Source organism: Henckelia pumila, chromosome 1 (genome assembly GCF_033568475.1).
Source record: "Henckelia pumila isolate YLH828 chromosome 1, ASM3356847v2, whole genome shotgun sequence".
Classification (NCBI taxonomy): Eukaryota; Viridiplantae; Streptophyta; class Magnoliopsida; order Lamiales; family Gesneriaceae; genus Henckelia; species Henckelia pumila.
Window position 1 is genome coordinate 80,324,878 of NC_133120.1, and position 16,053 is coordinate 80,340,930.

The following is a 16,053-nucleotide window of genomic DNA, read 5'->3' on the forward strand; positions in this document are numbered from 1 at the left end:
TATGTTGGAGTCATGTCATAAAAAAGGGTTGGATTGGTGGCCTTGAGTATGTTTACGTGACCCACAACCATGGCAAAAACATTGATCGGAGGAGATTTTGGACCTGGATTAAGGTTCTGTTGAGCTTCCATAGATTGACAGAGGTCATGATGGCGGACTTGATCACGGCTATAGACCAATCGGGATGAGTGATTTTTAGCAACGATGTGATGCCACTAAGGTTAGGACGTGACATGGAGGTTCCAGATATTATCTTGAAATTTGATTTCGTGTTGGTGTTGTTTCGACATATTGATTCCAGGCAGCAAAGATGTTGGCACCAGACCAATTATATCTGGTTTCAAGATTCCGGGGCTGGCCCTGTTTGGACCCCTTGCTGAGAACGATGTCATGGTGGGGGCGTTGGTGTCCTCAAGTATCATACTCTTCAAAAAAATTATGGCGACTGGTGTGGTTGCTGAGTTCAAATTGACTTTGAATCTGACCATTCTTCATAATTAAGATGTGTTATGGGAGAACGTGTGACTTGAAAGAGATGAAGTCTCTTTCATGCTGCTGGTTGACGATAATAATGGGATTCCCACCTGCATTTCTCACTGCCCTTCCTTTCAAGATACTTCATATCCTGCTCCCATTGTCGTATAACACGACGTTCCCTTGCACATAAACTTTTATCAACAATTGGGAAAATAAAAATGCCGCATGTGGATCAGTTGAAAACATGCCAGGATAAACAAGAGGCAAGAATTTTGAGCCAAATCCTGCCGGTTAATAGTTGGATTTCCCATCTAGTTGTTGAGCCAAAGCCTGCCGGTTGAGATTTTGGTCATGTATTAAGGTTCTGTTGAGATTCACTAGATCGGGGAAGGTCATTATGACGGACTTGATCGCGGCTAGAGACCAATCCGGATGAATTATTTTTAGCAATGATGCGATGCCACTCGGGTGAGTACATGACATGGAGGTTCCAGAGATGATCTTGAAATTTGATTTCGTGTTGGTGTTGTTTTCGACGGATTGATGTCAGACGACAAGAATGTTGGAACCAAGGCCAATTATATTTGATTTAAAGATTATGGCGCGAGCCCTATTTGGACCCCTTTCGGAGAACTATGACACGGTTGGGGCGTAGGTGTCCTCGATTATCGTATCTTTGAACAAAATTGTGGCGACTAGTGGAGTTGTTGAGTTCAAATATTCTTTGAATCTGACCCTTTTTCATAATTGAGTTGTATTGTGCGTAGAACGTGTGACTCTGAAGAGATTGAGTAGCCTTCATGATGTTGGTTGACTATAATAATGGCATCCCAACTAGGGATGGTAATGACTAAATCACTGATATGTCAAATCTCACTTGATAACTCAATTTCAGATTCAATCCCAAAAATTGAAGAACATTGGTGTCAACACTAACAAAAGCACCCGGGAATCCAACTACTTCAACTGTATAAATTGAATTAGTTTCCCCACATTGGTAACTGTTCGGTTGTATGTTTGAGTAGTTCCTCCGATAAGTGCGGTCTCAATAACCACATAAAATGATGGATAATTTAAGTTTGCTTATGGGAGGCTAGAAATATGTAAGCAATTTACGGCCCGTTTCAGGATATAACTTATTTGTTGATTAATGTACGCCAATCCGCTTAAGTATGTTAGGTAATTTGTTGGGGTCATGTCATAAACAAGGGTTGGATTGGTGACCTTGAGTATGTTTACGTGACCCAAAACCATGGCGAAAACATTAACCAAAGGAGATTTTGGACCTAGATTAAGGTTCTGTTAAGCTTCCATAGATCGACAGAGGTCATGATGGCGGACTTGATCGTGGCTATAGACCAATCGGGATGAGTGATTTTTAGAAATGATGTGATGCCACTAAGGTTAGGACGTGACATGGAGGTTCCAGATATTATCTTGAAATTTGATTTTGTGTTGGTGTTCATTTTAACAGATTGATGTCAGGCAGCAATGATGTTGGCACCAGACCAATTATATCTGGTTTCAAGATTCCGGGGCTGGCCCTGTTTGGACCCCTGGTAGAGAACGATGCCATGGTGGGGGCATTGGTGTCCTCAATTATCGTACCCTTCTACAAAATTGTGTCGATTGGTGTGGTTCTTGAGTTCAAATAGGCTTTGAATCTGAACCTACTTCATAATTAAGATGTGTTAGGGGAGAATGTGTGACTCGAAAGAGATGGAATATCCTTCATGCTGCTGGTTGACGATAATAATGGCATCCCCACCGGCATTTCTGACTGCCCTTCCTTTCGTGAGACGTTCTATCCTTCTCCCATTGTTGCATAACACAACGTTCTCTTGAACATCAACCTTTATCAACAATTGGAGAAATAAAAATGCCGCATGTTGATAAGTTGAAACCATGCTAGGATAAATAAGAGGCAAGAATTTTGATCCAAATCCTGCCGGTTAATTGTTGGATTTCTCATCTAGTTGTTGAGCCAAAGCCTGCCGGTAGAGAGTTTGGTCCTACATTAAAGTTCTGTTGAGATTCACTAGATCGGAGGAGGTCATTAAGGCGAACTTGATCGCACCTAGAGACCAATCAGGATTAATGTTTTTTTAGCAATGATACGATGCCACTCAGGTAAGTACATGACATGGAGATTCCAGAGATGATCTTGAAATTTGATTTCGTGCTGGTGTTGTTTTTGACAAATTGATGTCAGACTACAAGAATGTTGGCACCAGGGCCAATTATATTTGATTTAAATATTATGGCGCGGGCCCTATTTGGACCCCTTGCGGAGAACTATTCCACAGTTGCGGTGCAGGTGTCCCCAATTATCGTATCTTGTGAACAAATAGGCTTTGAATCTAACTCATTTTCATAATTTAGATGTGTTACGCATAGAACGTGCGATTCAGAAGAGATTGAGTAGCCTTCATGTTGTTCGTTGACTATAATAATGGCATCCCTATTAGGGATGACAATGACTAAACCACTGATATGTCAAATCTCACTTGATAACTCAATTTCAGATTCGATCCCAAAAATTGAAGAACATTGAGCTCAACACTCACAACAGCACCCAGGAATCCAACTACTTCAACTGTATAAATTGAATTAGTTTCACTTACATTGGTAACTGTTCGGTTGTTTGTTTGAGTAGTTCTTCTAATAAGTGCGGTCTCAAAAATCACAAAAAATAATGGATAATTCAAGTTTGCTTATGGGATGATATAAATATGTGAGCAATTTATGGCCCGTTTCAGGATGTAACTTATTTGTTGATCAATGTGCGTCAATCCGCTTAAGTATGTTAGGTAATCTGTTGGGGTCAAGTCGTAAACAAGGGTTGGATTAGTGGCCTTGATTATCTTTACGTGACCTAAAACCATGGCGATAACATTGACCGAAGGAGATTATGGAAGTGGATTAAGGTTCTGTTGAGAATCCATATATCGACAGAGGTCATGATGGCGGACTTGATCGCGGCTATAGACCAATCGGGATGAGTCATTTTTAGCAATGATGTGATGCCACTAAGGTTAGGACGTGACATTGAGGTTCCAGATATTATTTTGAAATTTGATTTTGTGTTGGTGTAGTTTTCGATGGATTGATGCCAGAAAGCAATGATGTTGTCACCAGACCATATATCTGGTTTCAAGATTCCGGGGATGAATCTGTTTGGACCCCTGGCAGAGAACGATGTCATGGTGGGGGCGTTGGTGTCCTCAATTATCATACCTTCAACAAAATTGTGACGAATGTTGTGGTTGTTGAGTTCAAATAGGCTTTGAATCTGACTCTTCTTTATAATTAAGATGTGTTAAGGGAGAGCGTGTGACTCGAAAGAGATAAAGTATTCTTCAGGCTACTGGTTGACTATAATAATGGAATCCCCACCGGCATTTCTCACTGCCTTTATTTTCGCGATACTTCCGATCCTGCTCTTATTGTCACATAACACGACGTTTCTTTGCACATCAACTTTTATCAACGATTGGGGAAATAAAAATGCCGCATGTGGATCAGTTGAAAACATTCTAGGATAAATAAGAGGCAAGAATTTTGAGCCAAATCCTGCCGGTTAATAGTTGGATTTCCCATCTAATTGTTGAGCCAAAGCCTACCGGTATAGAGTTTTGTTTTGCATTAAGGTTCTGTTGAGATTCACTAGATCGGGGGAGGTCATTATTGCGGACTTGATCGCTGCTAGAGACCAATCATGATGAATGCTTTTGAGCAATGATGCGATGTTACTCAGGTGAGTACATGACATGGAGGATCCAGAGATGATCCTGAAATTTGATTTCGTGTTGGTGTTGTTTTCGACAGATTGATGCTAGATGACAAGAATGTTGGCAACAGGGCCAATTATATTTGATTTAAATATTATGGCGCGGCCCTATTTGGACCCCTTGCGGAGAACTATGCCACGGTTGGGGCGCAGGTGTCCCCGATTATCGTATTCTTGAACAAAATTGTTGCGACTAGTGTGGTTGTTGAGTTCAAATAGGCTTTGAATTTAACTCCTCTTCATAATTGAGATGTGTTGCGCGGAGAACGTGCTACTCAGAATAGATTGAGTAGCATTCATGTTGCTGGTTGACTATAATAATGGAATCTCCACTAGGGATGGCAATGACTAAACCACTGATATGTCAAATGTCACTTGATAACTCAATTTCAGATTCGATCCCAAAAATTAAAGAACACTGGGTTCAACACTCACAACAGCACCCGGGAATCCAACTACTTCAACTGTATAAATTGAATTAGTTTCACCCACATTGGTAACTGTTTGGTTGTTTATTTGAGTATTTCTTCCGATAAGTGCGGTCTAAATAACCACAGAAAATGATGGATAATTCAAGTTTGCTTATGGGATGCTAGAAATATGTGAGCAATTTACGGTCCGTTTCAGGATGTAACTTATTTGTTGATCAATGTACGCCAATCCGCTTAAGTATGTTAGGTAATCTGTTGGGGTCATGTCGTAAACAAGGGTTTGATTGGTGGCCTTGAGTATGTTTACGTGACCCGAAATCATGACGATAACATTGACCGAAGGATATTATGGAACTGGATTAAGGTTCTGTTGAGCTTCTATATATCGACAGAGGTCATGATGGCGGACATGATAGCGGCAATAGACCAATCAGTATGAGTCATTTTTAGCAATGATGTGATGCCACTAAGGTTAGGACGTGACATGGAGGTTCCAGATATTATCTTGAAATTTGATTTTGTGTTGGTGTAGTTTTCGACAGATTGATTCCAGGCAGGAATGATGTTGGCACCAAACCATATATCTAGCTTAAAGAATCTGGGGCTGGCTCTGTTTGGACCCCTGGCAGAGAACGATGCCATGGTGGGGGCGTTGGTGTCCTCAATTATCGTACCCTTCAACAAAATTGTGTCAAATGGTGTGGTTGCTGAGTTCAAATAGGCTTTGAATCTGACCCTTCTTCATAATTAAGATGTGTTAGGGGGGAGCGTGTGACTCGAAAGAGATGGGGTATCCTTCAGGCTGCTGGTTGACGATAATAATGGCATCCCTACCGGCATTTATCACTACCCTTACTTTCGCAATACTTCTGATCCTGCTTCCATTGTCGCATAACACGACGTTCCCTTGCAAATCAACTTTTATCAACGATTGAGGAAATAAAAATGTCGCATGTGAATCAGTTGAAACTATGCCAGGATAAATAAGATTCAAGAATTTTGAGACAAATCCTGCCGGTTAATAGTTGGATTTCCCATCTAGTTGTTGAGCCAAAGCCTGCCGGTAAAGAGTTTGGTCCTGCATTAAGGTTCTTTTGAGATTCACTAGATCGGGGGAGGTCATTATAGCGGACTTAATCGCGGCTAGAGACCAATCAGGATGAATGTTTTTTAGCAATGATGGGATACCACTCAGGTGAGCACATGACATGGATGTTTCAGAGATGATCTTGAAAATTTATTTTGTGTTGGTGTTGTTTTCGATCGATTGATGTCACACGACAAGAATGTTGGCTCAAGATCCAATTATATTTGATTTAAAGATTATGGCGTAGCCCTATTTGGACCCCTTGCGGAGAAATATGTCACAGTTGGGGCGCAGGTGTCACCGATTGTCGTATTATTGAACAAAATTGTTGCGACTGGTGCGGTTGTTGAGTTCAAATAGGCTTTGAATCTGACCCCTCTTCATAATTGAGATGTGTTGCGCAGAGAACGTGCGACTTAGAAGAGATTGAGTAGTCTTCATGTTGTTGGTTGACTATAATAATGGCATCCCCACTAGGGATGGCAATGACTTAATCACTGATATGTCAAATCTTACTTGATAACTCAATTTCAGATTCGATCCCAAAAATTTAATAACATTGGGCTCAACACTCACAACTGCACCCGGGAATCCAACTACTTCAACTGTATAAATTGAATTAGTTTCAACCACATTGGTAACTTTTCGGTTGGTATGTTTGAGTAGTTCTTTCGATAAGTAAGGTCTCAATAACAACAGAAAATGATGGATAATTCAAGTTTTAGGATGTAACTTATTTGTTGATCAATGTACGTCAATCTGCTTAAGTATGTTAGGTAATCTGTTGGGGTCACGTCGTAAACAAAGGTTGGATTGATGGCCTTGAGTATGTTTACGTGACCCGAAACAATGGAGATAACATTGACCTGAGGAGATTATGGACCTGGATTAAGGTTCTGTTGAGCTTCCATAGATCAACAGAGGTCATGATGGCGGACTTGATCGCGACTATAGACCAATCGGGATGAGTGATTTTTAGCAATGATGTGATGCCACTAAGGTTAGGACGTGACATGGATATTATAGATATGAACTTAAAATTTGATTTCGTGTTGGTGTTGTTTTCGATAGATTGATGTCAGGCAGCAATGATGTTGGCACCAGACCAATTATATCTGGTTTCAAGATTCCGAGGCTGGCTCTGTTTGGACCCTTGGCAGAGAACGATGTTATGGTGGGGGCGTTGGTGTACTCCATTATCGTACGCTTCAACAAAATTGTGGTCACTCGTGTGGTTGCTGATTTCAAATAGGCATTGAATCTGACCCTTCTTCATAATTAAGATGTGTTAAGGGAGAACGTGTGACTCGAAAGAGATGGAGTATCTTTCATGCTGTTGGTTGACGATGATAATGGCATCCCCACCGGCATTTCTCACTGCCCTTCCTTTCGCGATACTTTCGATCCTTCTTTCATTGTTGCATAACACGACGTTCCCTTGCACAACAACTTTTATCAACGATTGGGGAAATAAAAATGCCGCATGTAGATCAGTTGAAACCATGCCAGGATAAATAAGAGGCAAGAATTTTGAGTCAAATCCTGCCGGTTAATAGTTGGATTTTCCATCTAGTTGTTGTGCCAAAGCCTGCCGGTAGAGAGTTTGGTCCTGCATTAAGGTTCTGTTGAGATTCACTAGATTGGGGGAGGTCATTATGATGGACTTGATCGCGGCTAGAGACCAATCAGGATGAATGATTTTTAGCAATGATGCGATACCACTCAGGTGAGTAAATGACATGGAGGTTCCAGAGATGATCTTGAAATTTGATTTCGTGTTGGTGTTGTTTTTGATAGATTGATATCACACGACAAGAATGTTGGCTCCAAAGCCAATTATATTTGATTTAAAGATTTTGGCGCGGCCCTATTTGGTCCACTTGCGGAGAAATATGTCACGATTGGGGCGCAGGTGTCACCGATTATCGTATTCTTGAACAAAATTATGGCGACTGGTGCGGTTGTTGAGTTCAAATAGGCTTTGAATCTGATCCCTCTTCATAATTGAGATGTGTTGCGCGGAGAACGTGCGACTTAGAAGAGATTGAGTAGCCTTCATGTTGTTGGTTGACTATAATAATGGCATCCCCACTAGGGATGACAATTGATCCGGTTCGGGTACGGTATTCAATGTTCATACCCATCCTCATGTATTATCTTCTACTCCGACTCTCGTTGGACACCACGAGACTTTTAGGTTCTCGATTTGCACTTTGGCAACACACGGTGAAGAGAAACAATGCTACGCTCCATGTTTTTCAGTTCATCCGAGGCTCGAAGGCGCGATGCTCTCACTTGGTTTCGGGTTTCAACCTTCTAAGCCTCGTTTTATTTTTGTAAAAACTTGCTTTTCGAATGATGGGTTCTTTATTTAGGCTAGGGATGGCAATGAGGCGGGCTGGGGGTGGGTTTGTCGTCCCCATCCCTTTCTCCGAAATTAAAACACACCCTCATCTCTGTCCCCATCCTTGGTTCTACGTAATCGGGAAATCCCTGAACCCACGAGGATTAAACCCTCATCCCTGTCCCCATCCCCATTGTAGAGATGAAAATAGGGCGGGGATGGGGGTGGATCCTCGAACTCGTGGGAATTAAATCCTCGAACACGTCCCCAATTGAAATATTTAATTTTCAATTAAATCTCAAAAATAAAAAGAAAAAAATACAAATTATAACAAAACAATAATATTACACTAAAATTAAAAACTCAATGCATGAAGCGAAAGTGCAACTGTTGCAGATATAAAAATCTAATGACATACATAATAACACAAACTCTAATGCAATTGTTGCCGTACCATTCATTTTTCTGAACACATTCACACCAATCGCAAAATTCCCAGCCTCAGTGCTCGTTGTATGCGTTTCATGCCCACTGTAATCATATGGTCTGCCATCTCTAGTGAAACATCCCGCTCCGATGAGATTGTTGTTACACACAGATGTATTAAACTCGCACCTCCCCATCCTCTTAGCCGGCGGTGGGGGCATCCCTTCGTCGTTGAACGAGGGATGATTAAGGTTGATTTCTGTGTCCAAAAATCCCATGATAACAACTCATATTCTAATTCAACCCTAAGAAGTTGGAAAAATGTTTTATGTGGAGAGGGATGGTTTGATTGCAGTCTTGGGCTCCTATAGTTATATTAATATTGAATGTGAATATTAATATAATATCAATGATAACTCTATCTGCGAAACCCAAAAAAAAAAAACCATTAGTCAAAAGTTATACCATTAAAAATTAATCTTATATGATAGTCGATGGACGTCACTCTCAATATTCAACAATGTCTAATGTATCCTTTTCATGATTTTTTTGATAAAATGAAGAAAAATATATAAAATCCGATAAAACTCCCTATTTGGACTCCTGGCGGAGAACGATGCCACGGTTGGGGCACTGGTGTCCCGATTATCGTATCCTTGAACAAAATTGTGGCGACTGGTATGGTTGTTGGATTCAAATAGGCTTTGAATTTGATCCCTCTTTATAGTTGAGATGTGTTGCACTTAAACCGTGTGACTCAAAAAAAATTGAGTAGCATTTATGCTGCTGGTTGACTATCATAATGACATCTCCATTAGGGATGAATATGGTTCAGGTTTGGGTAGGATGTCATACCTTCGTCCCCATCCCAATTTATTATATACATCCTAACTCCATCCCCATTCTTGTCGAGTATTCAACTTTCATACTCATCTCCATACGCATTGGAGGATGGATATCCTCATCCTACCAAATATCCTATCACCACGTACAATTACATTTTTTTCAAATATGATTATTTTGATAAAACTATGCTTATTCATCAAATTTTTATAAAAACAATAAAAAATATGAAAGGTAAAAAAATTAACAAACTAAACATAATATAAAAAAGAAATATATATATATATATATATATATATATATATATATATATATATATATATATATATAATTTATCTCAATAGTATAATTCTTCAAAATACCGTTAAAATATACTAATAATTTTCTATGTTCCATCCAACTACCGTCATTCAAAAAAAATAAATTGGAATTAATATTTCTTTAATACAATATAATAAATAAAGGAATATATACACATATATTTATATATGTATATGTATATATTTCTTTAACAGTTATTTAATATAATAAATATTTCTTTAATATAATAAATAAATGAATAAATAAATATATACATATATATTTATATATAATATTTATGTGTGTTTATATATATTTAATCGGGGTATTCGGGTCGGGGATGGATGAGATGTTACTACATCCTCCTCCATCCCCGAATCCGAAATCTCAATACTCATTTATTTAATTGGGTCCAAAAAATATCTTCATATTCTCTTTCATTCGGGTCGGGAATTGGATTTCTCATCACGTTCGTAGGAAATTATCATCCTTAATCCCAACCAGTATTTCTCACTGCCCTTCCTTTCGCGTTACTTCTAATCCTGCCTCCATTGTCACATAACACGACTTTTTCTTGCACATCAATTTTTATCAACGATTGGGGAAAGAAAAAATTTCACATGTGGATCAGTTGAAATCATGTCAAGATAAATAAGAGGCAAGAATGTTGAATCAAAGCCTGCCAATTGATAATTGGATTGATTCCTCATCTAGTTGTTGAGCCAAAGATTGTCAATTGAGAATTTGGTCCTAGATTAAGGTTCTGTTGAAATTCACTAGATCAGCAGAGGTCATGATGGCGGACTTGATCACAATCGGAGACCAATAGGTATGAGTGCATTTTGGAAATGATGCGATGTCATTGAGGTTGGGACATGAAAATGAGTTTCCGAGATAATCTTGAAATTTGATTTTGTGTTGGTGTTATTTTTGACAGATTGATGTCAGACAACAAAGATGTTGGCACCAGGGCATATAATATATGTTTCCAAGATTTCGGAGCCGACCCTGTTTGGACCCTGGCGGAGAACGATGCCATGGAGGGGGCATCGGTGTCCCCGATTATCGTACCCTTGAACAAAATTATGGCAACTAGTGTTTTTGTTGAGTTCAATATAGGCTTTGAATCTGAATCTCTCTTCATAATTGAGATGTGATGCGGGGAGAACGTACGTCTCGAAAAAGATGGAGTAGGGGTGTCAATTCGGGTGAGTTGGATGAGTACATGTCGGGTTGGAGAAAATTTTTAAAAACCACTTATCAACACGAACCCAAACCATCCCGAAAATGTCTAACCCAAACCTGAACCCGTCCAACCCAAACCAATTCGATTTTATTTTAATTATTTTTAAAAAAATAATTAAATAAAAAGTCAAAACACATAATAATAATAGTAATATTTAATTTAATCACAAAATAAAAAAATCGTAAGTTTATATATAATTTAATTTTAAAGTCAAGTTGTAGAAAAATTAAAGTATATTACTACAAAAAATAAAAAAAATATTTTAAGAAATAAAAATTATAGAACAAAATAAACATTAAATGACGAAAATCTATTATGACAATACAGAATAAATTTTTTTCAGATATATAATGCATAAAAATATAGCAAATCTTTCTTAATTTTATATAAAAATAATAAAATAAAAAATTTCGGTCATCTCGAGTCAACCAGAACCCAAATCGAACCTGATTAATTTTTTCAGGTCAACTCGATTCTACCTGAACCAAAAAACCCCCAATCCTAACCCGGCATTTTTCCGATCGACTCATGTCGAGTTGACGAGTTGAATTGAGTTTTGACACTCCTAAGATGGAGTAGCCGTCATGCTGCTGGTTTGACTATAATAATGGTTTCCCACCGACATTTCTAATTGCCCTTCCTTTTGCGATACTTACGTTCCTATTTCCATTGTCACATAACACGACATTTCTTTGTACATCAACTTTTATCAACGATTGGGAAAAGCAAAATACCGTTTGTGGATCAATTGAAACCATGCCAGGATAAATAAGAGGCAAGAATGTTGATTCAAAGCCTGCTGATTGATAGTTTGATCTATCATGCTCGTGTCGACGTTAAGAACCTAAGGAGCACCATTCTCAATAGTCCCAACAGAAGGGCCATTGTTTTCGATGAAGCAGCACACAAATAACCCTTTTTACATGGATCTAAATGTCCTCATAGCAATGTTATCATAAAAAAGTCTCTAACTAGTCCACCAAGTAAAACTTAAAGGACATCGAACCCGTATTTTGTAGCAGCATCCATGGCAGCAACAATATCACTCTCCAAGCAGCGTCCTGCATGGCTGACATTGAAAAAGGCAATATGTGTAAGGGGAGCTATTTCAGCGGCTGTACCATTCATATTTCCGAACACATTCACGTCAATCGCAAAATTTCCAGCCGCAGTGCTCGCTGTATACATGTCATGCCCACTGTAATCATATGGTGTGTCATCTTTAGAGAAACATCTCGCTCCGATGAGATTGTTGTTACACACAGATGTATTAAACTCGCACCTCCCCATCCACTGCGTCGACGGTGGGGGCATCCCTTCGTCGTTGAAAAAATGATGATTAAGGTTGATTTCGGTGTCCAAAAATCCAATGATCACAGCTCTTTCATAGTTGAAATCGACCCAAAACCCCATATTCTAATTCAACCCTAAGAAGTTGGAAAAATGTGTTATGTGGAGAGGGATAGTTTGATTGTTATAAAAAATTATTTTAAGAAATAAAAATTATAACACAAAATAAACATTAAATGGCGAAAATCTATTATGGCAATGCACAATAAATTTTTCCAGGTATATAATGTATATAAATATAGCAAATCTTTCTTAATTTTATATAAAAATAATAAAAAAAAAATTCGTGTCATCTCAACCCGAACCCAACTCGAACCTGATTAATTTTTCAGGTCAACTCGATTCTACCCGAACCAAAAAACCCCCAATCCTAACCCGATATTTTTCCACTCGACTCATGTCGGGTGAACGAGTTGAATTGAGTTTTGACACTCCTAAGATGAAGTAGCCGTCATGCTGCTGGTTTAACTATAATAATGGCATCCCCACCGACATTTCTCACCGTTCTTCCTTTTGCGATACTTTTGTTCCTATTTCCATTGTCACATAACACGACATTCCTTTTTACATCAACTTTTATCAACGATTGGGGAAAGCAAAATACCGTTTGTGGATCAGTTGAAACCATGCCCGGATAAAAAGAGGCAAGAATGTTGAGTCAAAGCCTTTTGATTGATAGTTTGATCTATCTTGCTCGTGTCGACGTTAATAACCCAAGGAGCATCATTCTCAATAGTCCCAACAGAAGGGCCATTTTTTTCGGTAGAGCAGCACACAAATAATCCTTTTTCCATGGCTCTAAATGTCTTCATAGCAACGCTATCATAAAAAAGTCTCTAACTAGTCCACCAAGTAAAACTAAAAGGACATCGAACGCGTCTTTTGTAGCAGCATCCATGGCAGCAACAACATCACTCTTCAAACAGCGTCCTGCATTAATGACATTAAAAAAGTCAATATGTGCAAGGGGAGCTATTCCAGCGACTGTACCATTCATATTTCTGAACACATTCACACCAATCTCAAAATTCCCAGCCGCAGTGCTCGCTGTATACGTGTCATGCCCACTGAAATCATATGGTGTGCCATCTTTAGAGAAACATCTTGCTCCTATGAGATTGTTGTTACACACAGATGTATTAAACTCGCACCTCCCCATCCACTACATCGACGGTGGGGGCATCCCTTCTTCGTTGAACAAAGGATGATTAAGATTGATTTCGATGTCCAAAAATTCAATGATCACAGCTCTTTCATAGTTGAAATCGACCCAAAAACCCATATTCTAATTCAACCCTAAGAAGTTGGGAAAATGTGTTATGTGGAGAGCGATAGTTTGATTGTTATAAAAAATTATTTTAAGAAATAAAAATTATAGCACAAAATAAACATTAAATGACGAAAATCTATTATGTCAATACACATTAAATTTTTTCCAGATATATAATGTATAAAAATATAGCAAATCTTTCTTAATTTTATATAAAAAATAATAAAAAAAATTCGGGTCATCTCGAGTCAACCCGAACCCAACTCGAACCTGATTAATTTTTTCAGGTCAACTCGATTCTACCCGAACCAAAAAACCGTCAATCCTAACCCGATATTTTTCCGCTCGACTCATGTCGGGTTGACGGGTTGAATTGAGTTTTGACACTCCTAAAATGGAGTAGCTGTCATGCTGCTGGTTTGACTATAATAATGGCATCCCCACCGACATTTCTCACTGTCCTTCCTATTGCGATACTTCCGTTCCTATTTTCATTGTCACATAACACGATATTCCTTTGTACATTAACTTTTATCAACGATTGGGGAAAGCAAAATAACGCTTGTGGATCAGTTGAAATCATGCCAGGATAAATAAGAGGCAAGAATGTTGAGTCAAAGCCTGCTGATTGATAGTTTGATCTATCATGCTCGTGTCGACGTTAAGAACCCAAGGAGCACTATTCCCAATAGTCCCAACAGAAGGGCCATTTTTTTCGGTAGAGCAGCACACAAAGAACCCCTTTCCATGGATCTAAATGTCTTCATATCAAAGGCATCATAAAAAAGTCTCTAACTAGTCCACCAAGTAAAACTGAAAGGACATCGAACCCGTATTTTGTAGCAGCATCCATGGCAGCAACAACATCACTCTCCAAGCAGCGTCCTGTATGACTGACATTGAAAAAGTCAATATGTGCAAGGGGAGCTATTCCCGCGGGCGTACCATTCATATTTCTGAACACATTCACACCAATCGCAAAATTCCCAGCCGCAGTGCTCGTTGTATACGTGTCATGCCCACTGTATTCATATGGTGTGCCATCTTTAGAGAAACATCTCGTTCCGATGAGATTGTTGTTACACACAGATCTATTAAACTCGCACCTCCCCATCCACTACGTCGACAGTGGGGGCATCCCTTCGTCGTTGAACAAAGGATGATTAAGGTTGATTTTGGTGTCCAAAAATCCTATGATCACAGCTCTTTCATAGTTGAAATCGACCCAAAACCTCATATTCTAATTCAACCCTAAGAAGTTGGGAAAATGTGTTATGTGGAGAGGGATAGTTTGATTGTTATAAAAAATTATTTTAAGAAATAAAAAATAGCACAAAATAAACATTAAATGACAAAAATATATTATGGCAATACACAATAAATTTTTTTTAGATATATAATGTATAAAAATATAGCAAATCTTTCTTAATTTTATATTAAAAAAAATTCGGGCCATCTCGAGTCAACCCAAACCCAACTCGAACCTGATTAATTTTTCAGGTCAACTCGATTCTACCCAAACCAAAAAACCCCCAATCCTAACCCAATATTTTTCCGCTCGACTCATGTCGGGTTGACGGGTTGAATTGAGTTTTGACACTCTTAATATGGAGTAGCCGTCATGCTGCTGGTTTGACTATAATAATGGCATCCCCACCAAAATTTCTCACTGCCCTTCCTTTTGCGATTCTTTTGTTCCTATTTTAATTGTCACATAACACGACATTCCTTTGTACATCAACTTTTATCAATGATTGGGGAAAGCAAAATACCGCTTGTGGATCAGTTGAAACCATGCCAGAATAAATAAGAGGCAAGAATGTTGATTCAAAGCCTGCTGATTGATTGTTTGATCTATCATGCTCGTGTCGACGTTAAGAACCCAAGGAGCATCATTCTCAATAGTCCCAACAGAATGGCCATTTTTTTCGATAGAGCAGCACACAAATAACCCATTTTCCATGGCTCTAAATGTCTTCATAGCAACGCTATCATAAAAAAGTCTAACTAGTCCACCAAGTAAAACTCAAAGGACATCGAACCCCACCCGTCTTTTGTAGCAGCATCCATGGCAGCAACAACATCACTCTCCAAGCAGCGTCCTGCATGACTGACATTGAAAAAGGCAATATGTGTAAGGGAAGCTATTCCGGCGGCCGTACCATTCATATTTCTGAACACATTCACACCAATCAAAAAATTCTCAGCCGCAGTGCTCGTTGTATACGTGTCATGCCCATTGTATTCATATGGTGTGCCATCTTTAGAGAAACATCTCGCTCCGATGAGATTGTTGTTACACACAGATCTATTAAACTCGCACCTCCCCATCCACTACGTCGACGGTGGGGGCATCCTTTCGTCGTTGAACAAAGGATGATTAAGGTTGATTTTGGTGTCCAAAAATCATATGATCACAGCTCTTTCATAGTTGAAATCGACCCAAAACCTCATATTCTAATTCAACCCTAAGAAGTTGGGAAAATGTG

The 16,053-nt window shown here is 38.9% G+C and overlaps 1 pseudogene; it reads right to left on the reverse strand.

Annotated features, from left to right (window-relative positions):
* Nucleotides 1-768: 768 nt before the first annotated feature.
* LOC140866139 (subtilisin-like protease) lies at nucleotides 769-14,678 on the reverse strand (annotated as a pseudogene).
* Nucleotides 14,679-16,053: the final 1,375 nt, after the last annotated feature.